Source organism: Pagrus pagrus (genome assembly GCF_965226575.1).
Source record: "Pagrus pagrus genome assembly, chromosome: 18".
NCBI lineage: Eukaryota > Metazoa > Chordata > Actinopteri > Spariformes > Sparidae > Pagrus > Pagrus pagrus.
Window position 1 is genome coordinate 1850570 of NC_140202.1, and position 14526 is coordinate 1865095.

The following is a 14526-nucleotide window of genomic DNA, read 5'->3' on the forward strand; positions in this document are numbered from 1 at the left end:
ACACCAGCTTACTTGAATGAATAGTATTTAGAGTGAGTGGTAGTGGTATGGCCGTAAGCCATGATTTAACACCATTTGTGTTAAATCATATAGATTTAACACAAAATAATGACTTCATTTCCATCTGTTGCTATTCAGCAACTAGTAATCTAGACAATTCATACATTTCCCCCATATTCTGCACCTATGGTACAGTACGAGATACAACACTGTATAGAAAACCACTGCATCAGTTCTGCCTCGTCAAAATAATGGAGGTGAATTATGTCACAGCACTTTTGGATTTCCAGGCCTGTGACTTACTGGAATCTGACCATTGTAGCACTTGAAATCATTCATGTACACAGAGAACAGGGAAAGTACAACCTGTTCAAACTCACTGATAATACTGAGGGTTTATAAAAAGTTCAGAGGTTTTGTTAGAGGGCTGTTTTTGTTTGAGAGCTAAGGTGTAAGGACACATGCATCCTTTCTTCAACATATAACTGTGATGATACATAAAAAAGTCTGTAGGATCTGCAAAAAAACTCATTCATTTCACTGAGAAGGTTTGACCAACGTATTTGAAACTTGAGTAGGTGGAAGCTTATGCAGCACTCCAAAATAATTTAATCTAGCAAACTAGATAAACATGCCCCACCCTTTATCAGAGGCTGAGTCCTGCTCTTACAATTTAAGTAATCACTACGGTGATGGTGTGGAGTTAAAAAGCCAAAATGAACAAGCCAAAAATGTTTTCTCCCAATGCAATGTAGAAATTAATAATCACCTTTCATTGCATGCACCCCTACCTTGCTTTTTGATTGACTTAAAGGCATACTAAGCAGGACTTGTCAGTTGCTGTTTGTAAACCCGAAATCCGAGGGGGCAGTTAGCAAATCTGGAGAAGGATAGTTGATTTGTGAGTCTTAAATTGTAATTGTAATTGTAATCTGTAATTGTATGGTATGATTACATCCTGGTTTATATATAGTTCCTCATATCTTTTCCTTTTTCATTTTGCCTGATTAATTCACATACACATACACATACACTGCTTCAATACACTGCTGTTGTATTTTAAGGAATAGTTAGGACTGTTGTTATTTTTAGTACAAGTTGTGGTACTGTACTGTAGTTTACAGGACCTTCATAAAAGTAAAATTGGTTATCAGTTAAAAAATAAAGAGTTGTGATTCAAATCAAATACTGTTTGATCAAGGAATAATTCAAGAAAAGAATGAATCTCTGGAAGCCTTTGGTTTTAGTTTGAACAAATTTAAACAGGTCACTCAGTGCCTCTGCTGCATCACTTTAGTGACAAGCTTATGTTACTGAAGGGCATTTGCTTTACATGGATAATCTACACTGCTAAATTAAAGGACAGGCAAATTTTAAATCCGTGTGATAAAAAAATAAAAGCACAATTAAACTTATAAGCTAAAAGCAGTAGAAAAAAGAACAGTCTTTACAAAAGAAATGGGTTGTGTTGGCAAATCTTAGCTCCAAGTTTACCTGATTACAGAGGGGTGCAACATAATGACTAAAAGCTCCACTAGCTGACCAGTACCTGTAGGCCTGAGAGACCTGCCTGGCTTGTACTCAGTAAAAGTATCTGTGCCCAGCTGATAAATAGTTGGGGGATGCACCATGTTGATGTACCCAATTAGTATTTGTGCCAATACTGCCTAAATGATTTGTCAATGCCATGTAAATAAAATTCAATGCTTTAGCTAAGTTGCACCATTCAGTCACAGTGGCTGCCAATCCAGTTTAATCTTTAGTGCCACAGTGTTCCTAATTACATTACATAAAATGATCCCAATGACTGTGATGCAAAAAAGTAGAAAGGTTGCAAACCCTGCCCTAATTGTTTGGTACTATGTTCAGCTGTGCAATGATGAGGGTTTTATGATGTGATATTAATAGAGCTAAAACTCACTTTACTTATGAGCAAAACCTTTTATCACTTTTTAAGATTTAAAATAGAACTGACAAAGGATTGGGCTGTTGAGCGGGTTTGCTGAGAGGCCAAACCTGTGTTGTCAGATCTGAAGGCTCAGACTGTCTGAAAGTGAAAGTGTTGGCGGAACTGAGAAGGACCACACCTGCACATTCACATGCAAACAAAGACGAGACAGGTCTTCAACAAACCGATTATTATAAAATTATGTTTGTCAATTACATATTTAAATCAATTGTAATCATGTATAATTTCCACGTTGAGTTCAAGTGCTCAGATTTTGGTCATATAGTCTTGGCCTTTTCAACCAAGGTTGCACACTAATTGCTCTCAAGAAATGGATTTGTGTCAGTTTTCGGAACAAAAATAAGTACAGGAGTTTATTAGGGAGAATTGTGGTGTGAGACACAAAGAATGGAAGAGGATGAACAGTTCTTCTAGTTTTCTCTGAGAAGTTGCAAACTGATGTTTGGAGCTGGTTATTAGAAAGGGAGAAAAACATAGTATTACACCATAGAATAAAAAGTTGGGAAGACATTATTTTAGTGTGGTAGACAAGTTACAAGTTGTAACAGACACACACTGGATCTAGCATGAAAAAAATGTGTTCAGTCATGTTGTCCACGTCAGCAGATATTCCTTTGGTTGTGATCTAGGTCTTCAATCTACCGCTTCTCTAGTCTTTCCTGTCATGGGATTCTCTTTGCAGGAATGCACTAAGCTAGCAAAGCCTTTGACTAAAAGCACTTTCTAGCAGATCAGATGATAAGAATTGATTTACTGCTGATTGATTCATTGACGTTGTAGTTTATAGCAAATACTTGAACAACACTGCCAAACCTGTTGGGGCCTAAACAGGTATTACCTCCCTTTAAAAGATTACATGGCTTTTGAAACTGGGAATTTTTGTGGCATGTCCAACGAACCAGCATTTCGAGTATTCAATATTGACCTGTTGTGTGCTGTCTAGATTAATTCTGACCGAGACAGATTTTGCAGAAGGACTGGGAGGAGATAGCTGTGCAGGTGCCGTTAAGAAGGCTTACTGGTATGCAGTAGGGAGGGTTGGGAGAGAATAATAAATACACTCACATGTAAAGGATGTCGCTCCAGGGAACTGGTTGTGAAATGTGGTGTTTTCTGTTTGAACCGTTGAGAGGTTTTTTTTTTTCCATAGTTAAAAACAGGTTTGTAGGTTGAGTGGGAGTCTTTCTCTTTACAGAAACTGCAAGTAGAAATTAGGTTAGGTCTTTAATTAGATCCTTTGTCTTGCGTTTCATCTCCAGCTATGATGTGCATATTTTGTTGTTCTTTAGTCTAGTTATGATCTATATTACATCTGTTGTAATATATAACCATGATTCCCTAAAAGTTGGGACACTGTAAAACAAAACAGAACGTAATAATCAGCTAATCCTTTTCAATATACAGGGGTAGACAATAAGGGAAATTTGAAGCTTTTGAAGATCACTGGCCCCACCATTGTAACCACTGGCCCGGGAATCGATCCCCATAATAACGAAAAAGAACAATTTGATTTAATAACATTTATTTTAATACTGCAGTACTGAGGTCAAAAAGTGCAAATACATAATCAAAAGTGCAAACAGTGCTGCATTACTCAAGCACAATCAGTTCTTCCTCCATCTCCTCCTCAGTTGGTTGATTTTTGCGCCCCCCTCCATGTTACAGGGCGTTTTACTTGACACATGCTAAAAAAATAAGATAAGATTTACAGCCTCACCCCACACCATGTTCTCTAATGCAGACATCAAGTTTAAATACTTGACCAACAGTGTTTTACAGGAGGATGATCTGAACAGCTGTTCTATTCACACTTAAAATGTTTTTTGTCTTTTCAATGTAATTTTCAATCTATGAAATCAATCTGTGCCTTTTTTTGCCAAGCTTCTCTCAAGTTTTACTCTTTCAAATAATCAACCATCTACAGAACTTTTTAGTACGCTATTTTTCTACTTCTTCTTCTCATCATCATTATCATTAATTATTATTATCAATAATATTGTTTAAAGTGAGCCTCTTATTGTTTAACAGAAAAATACATCATACAAACAGCAACTTTTGCAGCCTTGTCAGTCTGATGGCGAGTTATCACCTTTCTGTCATCACTAACATGCTGTTAATAATCAAAGAAGCTCTGAGGCTTTGTTCTATATGTTATAATACAAGATTTCAGCATTGAGCTACAATCAGGCAACATTCATGATTTTCTTATTGATCATCATTATAAAGTTTCAGGGCGGTCCTGTAACCATGGTAACTCACGGTGCCAGAGGGGAGGGAGAGACGCTGAATAAAGCCGTTTACACAGATACACTGCAGACAAAGTCCAGACTATAGTTGTTATTTCACACATGCAGCACACAACAGGAGACTCTCCGTGTCAGACGAGTTCTCACGTGCTGACTAAACTCAGTTGATAACGTAGCAGCGCGACGAGTCCTTGCTAGCTAAGCAGCTAAACTTTGGCGCCGCTCCGTGTTGAGATCCCGCCCTGTGTGGGTCACTACACTGTCATTGGTCAGGCGCGCACATGCTGTTAACGATACCATTGGCTGTAGAGTGTGACAATCTGTCAATAAACATCAGCCAACAGTTCTCCGATCTACATTGATCTCACAAGTCGCCTATGTTAAGTTTGAATGACGGAAATCCGTCGTAGCGACGGAGAACTTTAATCCATGCTGGCCCCACCGGGCCAGTGCTTGGAGCGATCTGGTGGCCCTGACGGTTTTAAAGTACGTCCGGGCCACCGGGCCATTTATATTGTCGACCCCTGATATATACTCTATAAAGACAATATATTTAATGTTAACCTCATAAACTTAATTGATTCTTACGTATTCTGAATAGGACGGCAGCGACACATTTCAAACAAGTTGGGGCAGGTGCTACAAAAGACTGGGGAAGTTGTGCTATGCTCCTAAAACACCTGTTTTCCACAGGTAAACAGGTTCATTGATAGGGTGATAGTATCATGATTGGGTATGAAAAGGGCATCCTTGAAAGGCACAGTCGTTCACGAGCAAGGATGGGATGAGGTTTACTACTTTGTGAACTACATGACTGTATAAAGGAAATTACGACATTACTCCCAACTTTTTTGTAATCAGGGTTGTATAACCACTTGCATGACTACTTCCTGACTAGCTGAATGTGTGGAGGTTGTTAATTTGTTCTGGCTTAATGAACCACATGTTTTCTGAGGAATGTCTCTTTCCCTTGTGCCACTTTCTGAAGTGATTGACGGTCGCAATTAAATATGATTATAGCTGACAGATCTGTCAACAGTTCAATGAGAAAGGGAATTAAAGGCAGTTAAACATGAATGTATTATAGCCCCGGATACAATAGAGCCAGCAAGCCTGGCTTTCAATTATGCCCAGTGGCCACTCGTGGTATTGCAGTTAAAAATTCCCCTGTGGCCCAAAAATTATTTTCCCCATAAACTATTATTAAAGAGAGGTCTGTAAAACTGTTGACAGGACACCTCCAACTGCAAAAATAATCCTTTAAGACTCATTCTATTATGGATCTTTGACTATTGGAGGTTTCATATTTGCAAAACTTTCCCTGAGCCGAGAAAAGTGGTTTTGAAATCTGTGACCAGAAGGACCTCGCGGGCAGGACCAGTGGGACATACTGTACTGCGCATATTCAATGGGCCGCATGACCAGGAATTTAACCTCAAAGCTAGAAAACTTTTTTTGCTATTGTACTAGGTGAGCAACTTGCATTGGACTGAATAGGCACAATCTTTGCATTTGGTATCTACTTTATCTTATAAATCTATGCATTCAAACCATAACTGTTGTTGACTAAATTGCAAACTTTAAGCCTTTCCAAAGTATTTCTAGCCACACTAGCAGCTAGGGGATGACAATCAAGCCGCACCAGTGTGTCAATTCACACAGCACTTCTGCGCTGCGGAACCAAAAGAGGCGTGACGGTTTACATCATGACCTTGACATCTGTGTTTTTTTTTTACATGTTTCCCCTGGTTTCCACCTGTTAAATTCTTGGGAAGCGCGAACTGGACGAGACACAGGCTGAGTGTGACTTCTGCCTCACAACAATTTCTAATCACGTTAGCCATTTTCACCTGGAGCTAATGTCTTGCAGCCATAAATAATAACTGTTAGAGCGAAGATCTGAGGAAGCGCTGTCAACTTTTCTGTCCAACTCTGAGAGAGGTGTGTGCAGCAGAGTCAATAAATGCCTTATCTTAAAGCTGCTATGTGAAAACAATATTATTGTGGATTACAACAAACGTGTAAGGCACTGCAGATGGATAAATGTTTTGTTTTTGTAATTTTATGTATTGGAGCCTTTATTTTGTAGACTGCTGTAGTCTGATTATTGGAAGGACTTTCTGAATAAAAGGGTGATGAAAAAGAAGCCATGTGCAGTAATTTAGATCATTGAGGATGCCATACACTGCATCGAGATGTATTGAGAATCGTTTGGAATTCGAATTGTTGACAGTTGAATCGTAATCTAGTTGTGAGGCCAGTGAAAATTCACACCTCTACTTTTTTTTTTGCTGTGTCAGCGCTGGAGATGGGAACACACTGGATTTCCCTGTCAGCACTGGTGAAGTTACAGGTAGTTGTGAAATGTTCCCACAATAAGCTTTTATTAGCGTGCTTCACTTTTTACCTCAGACCGCTCTAGCGAAGCCATTAAGGGACAGTGTGAAGCCTATGTATGCAAATTCACCAATAGACCAACATGCATAATTGTTTAAAAACAGTATCGACAGTTAACATTGACATCACTAGTTCATAGTGAAAATCTTCGTATGAAAGTAATGAAGTGATAATTGTCTGCACATCTATCAGTATGAATTGCAAACAGGAACTGTTGGTATCTAACTTTGCATATTTTGCCAATTTTCCAAAATGTTACCTATTATATCAGGCCACAGTGTCAAACGCCTGTCATAGCCAAAAATGCTCTGTTTAGCTATACTCAAGTATGTGAGGCTTCTAAGTGGGGCTTGGAAATCAGTAGACTAACTTCATTCTGCTAATGAATGAACCTGGTTCAAATGGAACAAATGAACGTCACCTGATAAGTTGGATACACCTCTTTTTAATAGAGGTCCAAATGACAAAGCTGGATTTAAAAACAGCTACCACAACAATGTAATTTGTCCACTCAGAAATACAACAGCGCCACTTCTACTGTGGAAACTGAGGCAGCTTATCAGATAAGTGACAGTATACTGTTTGGACAAAGTAGAGCTATTTTTCCATGTTTCTTTCTTGATGTAGTCTGTGGGTTGATGATGTTATAATGACTGGATAAAATATGGGTATTTATGGCCTATGATGTAAAAGTACCTGGAGAATCTTTAAAGATTACACTGTAACTTCACCATTTTTTTTTTACATGTTCAAGGGTGTTTAAAGGTCTTGGGGAGTACTACTGCATATGTGAAAAAGTATCAAACCTTCTGTGGCTCCAGAGGTAACTGCATGTAATCTGATAAATTGCCTCCTGTGATGTCACTCAGTGGCTAAGTTGCATTGTGGGTAATGTAGGCACCAGGTTTTGAAAAGGAAGAAGAGTGCGTGGTGTGTGTGTGCATCTGTTTATTTTGGATTGTATAGATGTCAGTTTCTCTTTTTGTAAGTCAGTATGCATCCTGAGTTCATCTTGACAGGTGATGGCTGTGTGTTGCACACTGAATGGCAGTCAGGAAGGCTAAGTGTTAACTCCAGCGTAAACACCTAACCCTAACCCGTTGTTTGCCTTTGCCCTTTTGTGCTCCAGTAGGCTCTCAAACACAGCCATTAAAATCAAGGTGAAAGAGCAAACATGCAGGTATAACAAAGTCAATATGACCTAGCTTTGGTCCTGAAACTCATACTTGGTATTGGTACATTTCTTTATGGGTGGGTTTTAAACACATAAGCTGTATATATAGCATTCTCTACACACAAGCACACTTTCATGTAGAGTTCCCAAGTTCTCACACAAGCGCACCTCGAGGACTATAAAAGGAGTATTCACTCCAGTTGGAATTAGGCAAACACTGTGAGCTGACTCAGACATGCAGTCTTATTTGCTCTATTACTTTGAACTTACAGCATGTGCCTCAAATTATCTATTTTTATTTTTGCATGAAAAAGAAAAGAATGAATCTGTATCTAGTTTAAGTAGTCTTATTGCATTAAATCCTCCCTTGACAGTTCTATGTATTGTTGTGGCTCAGATCTGGTGAACAGACGTGGACTGCCCAAGTGCCACTATTCCACGCGATATATGGGCGGTAAGAACATGTCTACAATTTTGCTATTTGGGAATGCATGTCCCCTGTTTCAACAGCCAATCAGCCTCATAGCTAAGTCAGCTAGTCAAGTAAGGTACAAACTGACAGCTGGTTGAAATGGCAGTTTTGGAAGGAGGATGGAAAAAATCCCTAAATCAATTTGAGTAACAGCTGTGTCTATATGAAAGAAGCCTTAAAATTTTTATTTAATGATAAACAGACAACCTCAGTGCTTTCCTTTGTCAACTTTCATTCTCGGCCACTCGATCTCTCTCACTCACTCAACCATGCAATCACTGTGCAGGCACCGTTTGTATTTGCTGTTTAATCATTTCCAAAAATATAGCAAGAAACTCAGTATCATTAAGCTCATTCATGTATTAAGACGCTACAGATGATATCCAGCTATAGAGAAAACTAAAAAAGAAGATCTGAAAATCCGGTAGCTAGAATGGAAGTACCAAGAATTGTTGCTATTTAGTTGGTACACCGACTTGTCTTGTCGCATTTGTGTTAACTGGAAGGTTTTCAGAATGTCGCAGGCTGGCACAGCGTGAGTAGTTGCAAGTTTCAACTTGTCTTGTCAAGAATGGTAAGTCAAAATGAGAAAAGTTGACTAATTTAGTCAAACTTACTACAACTACCAAGTTCAAAATATAAGATGTTCTCTTTAAAATGATGTAAAATATATAGAGATGTAGTATCTCATTTGATTTGACTTACTACGGTCATCATTACCTAGTATCAGTATTATCATAGTTATTTTTATTTGTCCTGACAGAAATTTGCTTCCATACCAATAAAAAACTGAAGTGAAATGAGATTGAACATAGGAAAAAGAGAGTGAAAGAGAGAAAATGGGAGAAAACATTACAAATAGGTGTTTCCCTTTCCAAAATCAAAATGTCAGCATTATGAGCAGCCATTGTGACATCCACTTCTACTTGTGGTAACATCACAACTGTCTGTGTAGGTGATTGCAACAATAATACACAGTACTGTATACATTTTATTACTTCCACTGCACATTGCCATCTGTGAGATGGAGCCCACATACTGGAAGTACAATACAATTTAGCTTAAGTTTTGTAAAATGTCTGCACTCTGCAGTTAAGGAAAACACTTGAAAATATTCACAAACATGTTGGCTTTGTTTCCATTGCACGCCATCATAGCAGTTATTGGTCCAAGTGGAAGTGTAGTGGCTGCAGCCTACTGGTTGTTGCAGACCCGCCCAGCATCTGGCAAAATACTCGACCCTGTAGCAGCTGTTTCAGGCACTCCCTATTGCACAGTCACTCTTACAAACAATGAATGTTTTGGATTCAAAGTGTGAAGCCATGTTAGAGCCTATTTATATCTTGTCAGTAGTGCTTCAGGTTATTGTAAGGATTTGCATTATAAATGTATCACTTGTTGCATAGCATAACATCAGTTTTCAGCCCTAAAGGAAACTTCTCTAGTGTCTGAGTGTGAAAAAAGAAAATTAGACCCATTGTAAGCTTGAGCCTCTACATTTTTGCTGCATTGCACTTAATTTTAGTGGCCTATTCCAAGTTTCCTGTTGGGCAACTTGACCTTGGAGCAGGCCCTTACATCAGGCAGCAGTTCTGCCATGCACAATTTGTGTAATCAAGCAGTGCCCTTCTTCAGTGTGGTCTTAGTTTTCTTATATTAGAAAAAGAAAATCTTCCATCAACTGTCTTTAGTGACTCATAACACAACAGAGGGTGAGTCAGTAGTTGAATCCTTTCCATCCCTTGTTTGAGTTTATACGGTAGCCCTGCACAGGTCTGCAGGTTTGCTGGGCTCACTGGAATCTGTTTGTTTTATTTGCCTGGTTGTTCCTGTGCAATGAAAGATGAGTTTGTGTTGATAACCTTTTTCTTGGCACCAGCATGTTGGATCAGTCTGGTGTTATTTTGTGGGTTAGCTGAAAATCTGAAGTGGTTTAAGTTCATAGAGGTTTGGTGGAAATTCGTGCATGCAAATGCCTGGGTAACGTCCTCCTTTTTTATAGTTAATGTAGCTTGTGAACAGTTTGTATCACATAGATTTGGGTTTACCTTTTTCAGAGACAAAAACAAGAAACAAGTTCCTCAGGCTAAATAAAATTAGAATGAAGCCTAATGAAAAGCATGAGGGATGTTACAGCACATCATTTCAAGGACAAGGCAGTGACTTTCTAGAGTCTCGGATGGTTGCATTGCAACAAAACTGTGATGACAAGATTCTATAGAAATAAACAAATAAGCAATTTACCCACAAACTGTATGAGCCTTGCATGTTCTACAGATTTTGCCACCTTTTTTTCTCCAAAAAAACAACAACAAAAACCCAGAGGTTATGAAAAGTTTTCATTTCATGATCCCAAAAATCATGCAGCAATAATTACATGTATTTCCCCTTCAGCCTTCACTAATTATGTTAACTGTGTGCAGTGTTGTAGAATGTAGAATTGCAACATGTCAACATTGACACAATCTTTATTCAGAGTCCATCATTCTTGGTCTCACAGTGACTGTGTTTACTAGCTGTCTTAAAAAGGATTAGATAAGATGACAGCAAAGGTAAGCTTAAGAGCAGTCAGGAGACTCAACTTTTCTATACCTAACCTTTTTTTGTATCATTTTCATATAAGTTTAAATCATCTTTAAAGATAAACTTTTAACCCCTGATATAAATGTAGGTTATATTTATTTTTCAGTTTCCAGGGGATGCCAAAGGCATAACAGCAAACATTCCTTGTTAAATTCTCATAAATTGTGCACTTACAACAGTAGAGCTTTTGTCTGTGGTGCAACAAGGAGAAGGTTCAGACAAGTTGAAGCTGGTTTGTGCCTGCACATTGACAGGGTGCTGGTGAGACAGATTTTCCCCAACGGATTTTGTAACTTCAACCTTAACAAGGTCAGGGGTTATTCTCAGCTTGGCTCTTTTAGGTAAGGATGCATAGGTAGCAATTATCCTCTGAGAGTGAGCTGTAGCTGTTTCTGTAGCTGGCCCTAAGACACCTGTGTGCTTGCTGACATTCTCATTTGAAATGTAGCCTCAAGGTTGTATTAGAGTGCATCGGTCACTTTTTCCCTTCACAGTAAGCTTTTACTGAATTTAATGGACATCAACCTGACCACCTCTAATGTGAAACTAAAGTCTCTTACACTTCCTATAAAAAACTTTTTTTTTCAGTAGCGACATCCTTACAGGACCACAATGCAAAGCAAATACAAGATACATTTACATTTTTTAAGATGGATTTAATTGTTAGGGGGTTATTGCAAAGGTGAAACTGACATGCTCCTCGAGTGCTATGGTCAGTTAGAGCTGCTTATGTTTCCTATGCCTCTAGAGATCACTCATTGCATAGACATTAAGCAAGTTTTAGAAACAGTTAGTAATCCTCCTTCTTTTCAATAACACTAGACAAATTTGTGATTTGGCTCAACAGCCTGATACTGTAGGGCATATACCTCTACTGTTGTTCTGGTGCTATGACAGCCCAGTGTGAAATCCGATGCCAGAATATAATAATATAAATTAAGTTGAAAAGCTGAATCTAAACTGCACTGTTGGCTTTAAAAGCTGAATGATATCAATAATGTCTGAAAGATGTAGAATATTTTAAGATTTGTTGAAAGCGACTGAAGGAGTATGAAGAGTTGGAACTGTGGGAAATAGTCTAACTAATCTGAATGGGATTTAAAAGTGAAATAAAAGTCATATTACATGAAAGATCTGGAACATTTTCTTGTTTGAATGGAGTTGGCTTAAAGTATAAATGAGCACATAAATGTTTTAAAGAGTATGAATAGTTTTTAATTTAAGATGGGAGATGAATTACATTGCTTCACTAAATGCTGGTAGCGAAACCGCATTAGCTGGCTTAACCATGTAAGAAGAAGCAGCTTAAGGAGTATGAACAGTTGGAAAAGTGGGAAATGGTCTAATTCACTGGTTCTCAAAGTCAGGTCTGCAGACCCCAAGGGGTCCTTGAGGGGGTTCTGGTGGGACCTGAGCAAAAAGGGGAATAATATATTTTCACTAGGATCTCGTCCATTGACAGGATGTATGAATGTTTACCGCAATCATAGATCATAGATGTCATACACTTACTGTTAGAAAACATTTAAAAGCAAAATTCTTGTCAGATGGAGACCCTGGGACAAAATCTTATCCAATGGGGGTTCATGGATTAATTTGTGTCAGTTTAGAGGACCTTGATGTGAAGTTTGAGAACCACTGGTCTAATTAACATGAATGGTATTTAAAAGTTTAATAAAACTCATTATGGGCCCTATTTAGATGGTCCATTGACGGTGGATAGTCAGTTAGTATTTCATGTTAATGTTCTTTGTTCTTCTACACATGAAAGGTCCCAATCGCCATCCAGATTCATAAAGTAAAATAGTTTGGCATAAAGCAGCTGTCCTGATAAATCCTGAGATCCTGTCTAAACATATGTATTTCAGAAGCTAAAAGTTCTGTCCTTTGGAGAGTTTATAACTACAGCTTTTAGTTTTCCTGCTTAAATGTGCCACAATATTTGCTACAGTGGCATTACTGTGTCAAATAATGGAAAGCAGCCTCTCAAATCGTAAAATCTGAGCGTGTGCACAATGTGAACCTGCCTGGGAAAGTGCATCTGACACACACACTGTGCCTTTGACCTTAGACCAGCTTTTAGTTGGTCTATGGCACTGTCGCTTTCTGCAGCCTCAAGATAGCAATCTGCCATTGGTGTGCCTGACCACACTTCATTTTAAGACCAAAATGCCCAGGGGCGCACAGGTGGGCGCAAGTACATTTGCTAGTTTCAGATCAATGCAGTTGATGCCCACATTGTGTAAAAAGCAAAGACACTTGCGCTGTGCTGTGCACCGCTTTGCACTGAGCGTAAGATAGAACCCTAATAGTTTGGGAGTAAGAGATGCTTCGATATGAAACGGGACAGGGTAATTAATGGTAGTAGGTAATTTAAATCAACATTAATAGATAAAAATGTATCCATAACCAAGAGTGTGATAGACTGTGTAGGTCTATCTTTCTTAGGTCATGTAAACACTAGGGAGATTTTAACTAGCTCCAACAAAGTGTGCAATCAGATGATCAGCCTGTTTTATCAAGTGGAAACATGAAACTACTGAGGTTCATATCTGGTGAGGTGTGGTCGACTCATCCCACTGCTTCGCCTGTACAAAGAATGTAAATATGGTAGATTATCTCTGGCCAAGCCCTCTGGATCTTCTATTTTAATTCTGTCTTTTCAGATTTGACAGCACAGCAGTCCACCTACTATACATTGATTTTTTAACATGACTTCACAAAGTAAATTACTGTATGTTTGCACATTTTTCTCAGTCAGTACAGCAGTCGTCATCAACTACGGAGGCTGACTTCAAAATGTTGGCACATTCTAAAACAGACAAATGCTGCAAAACTAATGTCAAGTGAATTATCTTTTTGCCAGCTTGACTGTAGAATCAGTCTAGCTCTGCCCCCTTGTGGGGAAACAACATATTGTTTCATGTGATTGTGACTGGGGACAAGGTCTGCTAAAGGGAAGTACTGCATAATGAATGCCAGAGCAGCCAACAATATGTTGTCACGCTGTTATGACAAAAATAAAGAGTTGAAGGCTTGGATTAATATCCTCTCTTACTAAGTAAATACTGACATTTGGATATGTTGCATTTTGGGAAAATTAATCATATTACACCTGGAGTCTGCCATTTTGTGGCCTTCGTGCAGTTAAACCCATGATTATGTTGTTTAATAGTGCTATCATACTAGACACAGTACAGCATTGCTTGAAGTCCAAATTTAGCAAATGTGTTGTTTTGATGAGGTGGAATGCTGTCTGTCAGTGTGTTAGGCTGCTCAGAAGACTCTGTAGTTCCAGACTGGGTGTGATTTGTTTATAGCAGACTAACTCCAACTGCAGAAAAGCCCCTCCTCTTGAAATAGACTCACCTCTTCATGCCTCACATGTGTTCTAGAATCCCCGAAGGCACTCTAATTGCTCAGCGTGTGTGGTTTGCTGCTGCAGAGTGAATGTTGTCCGTCAAGTGTCATATTGTCTGTCTCCTCTGTGTGTGTTTGTTTCCAACTCAACACAAACGCAGAATGGAAGACATCACTGTAGCTAAGAACAATTAGACCACAAACATGTCCCACAGCAGACTGGAGCAAGTTCGGATCTAAGGTTGGAACATTATGTGAACACTGACTGGGCACCACCCATGATCCTATATGTACATTTTTGAACTAGACCAACAAAGTAGCTCAT

The 14526-nt window shown here is 38.8% G+C and overlaps 1 protein-coding gene across 1 annotated transcript in view; it reads left to right on the forward strand.

Moving 5' to 3' along the window:
* The window catches only part of crybg1a (crystallin beta-gamma domain containing 1a), a 47957-nt gene that overhangs the window by 1781 nt on the left and 31650 nt on the right, over positions 1–14526 (forward strand). The gene's annotated exons all lie outside the window — the stretch shown is intronic.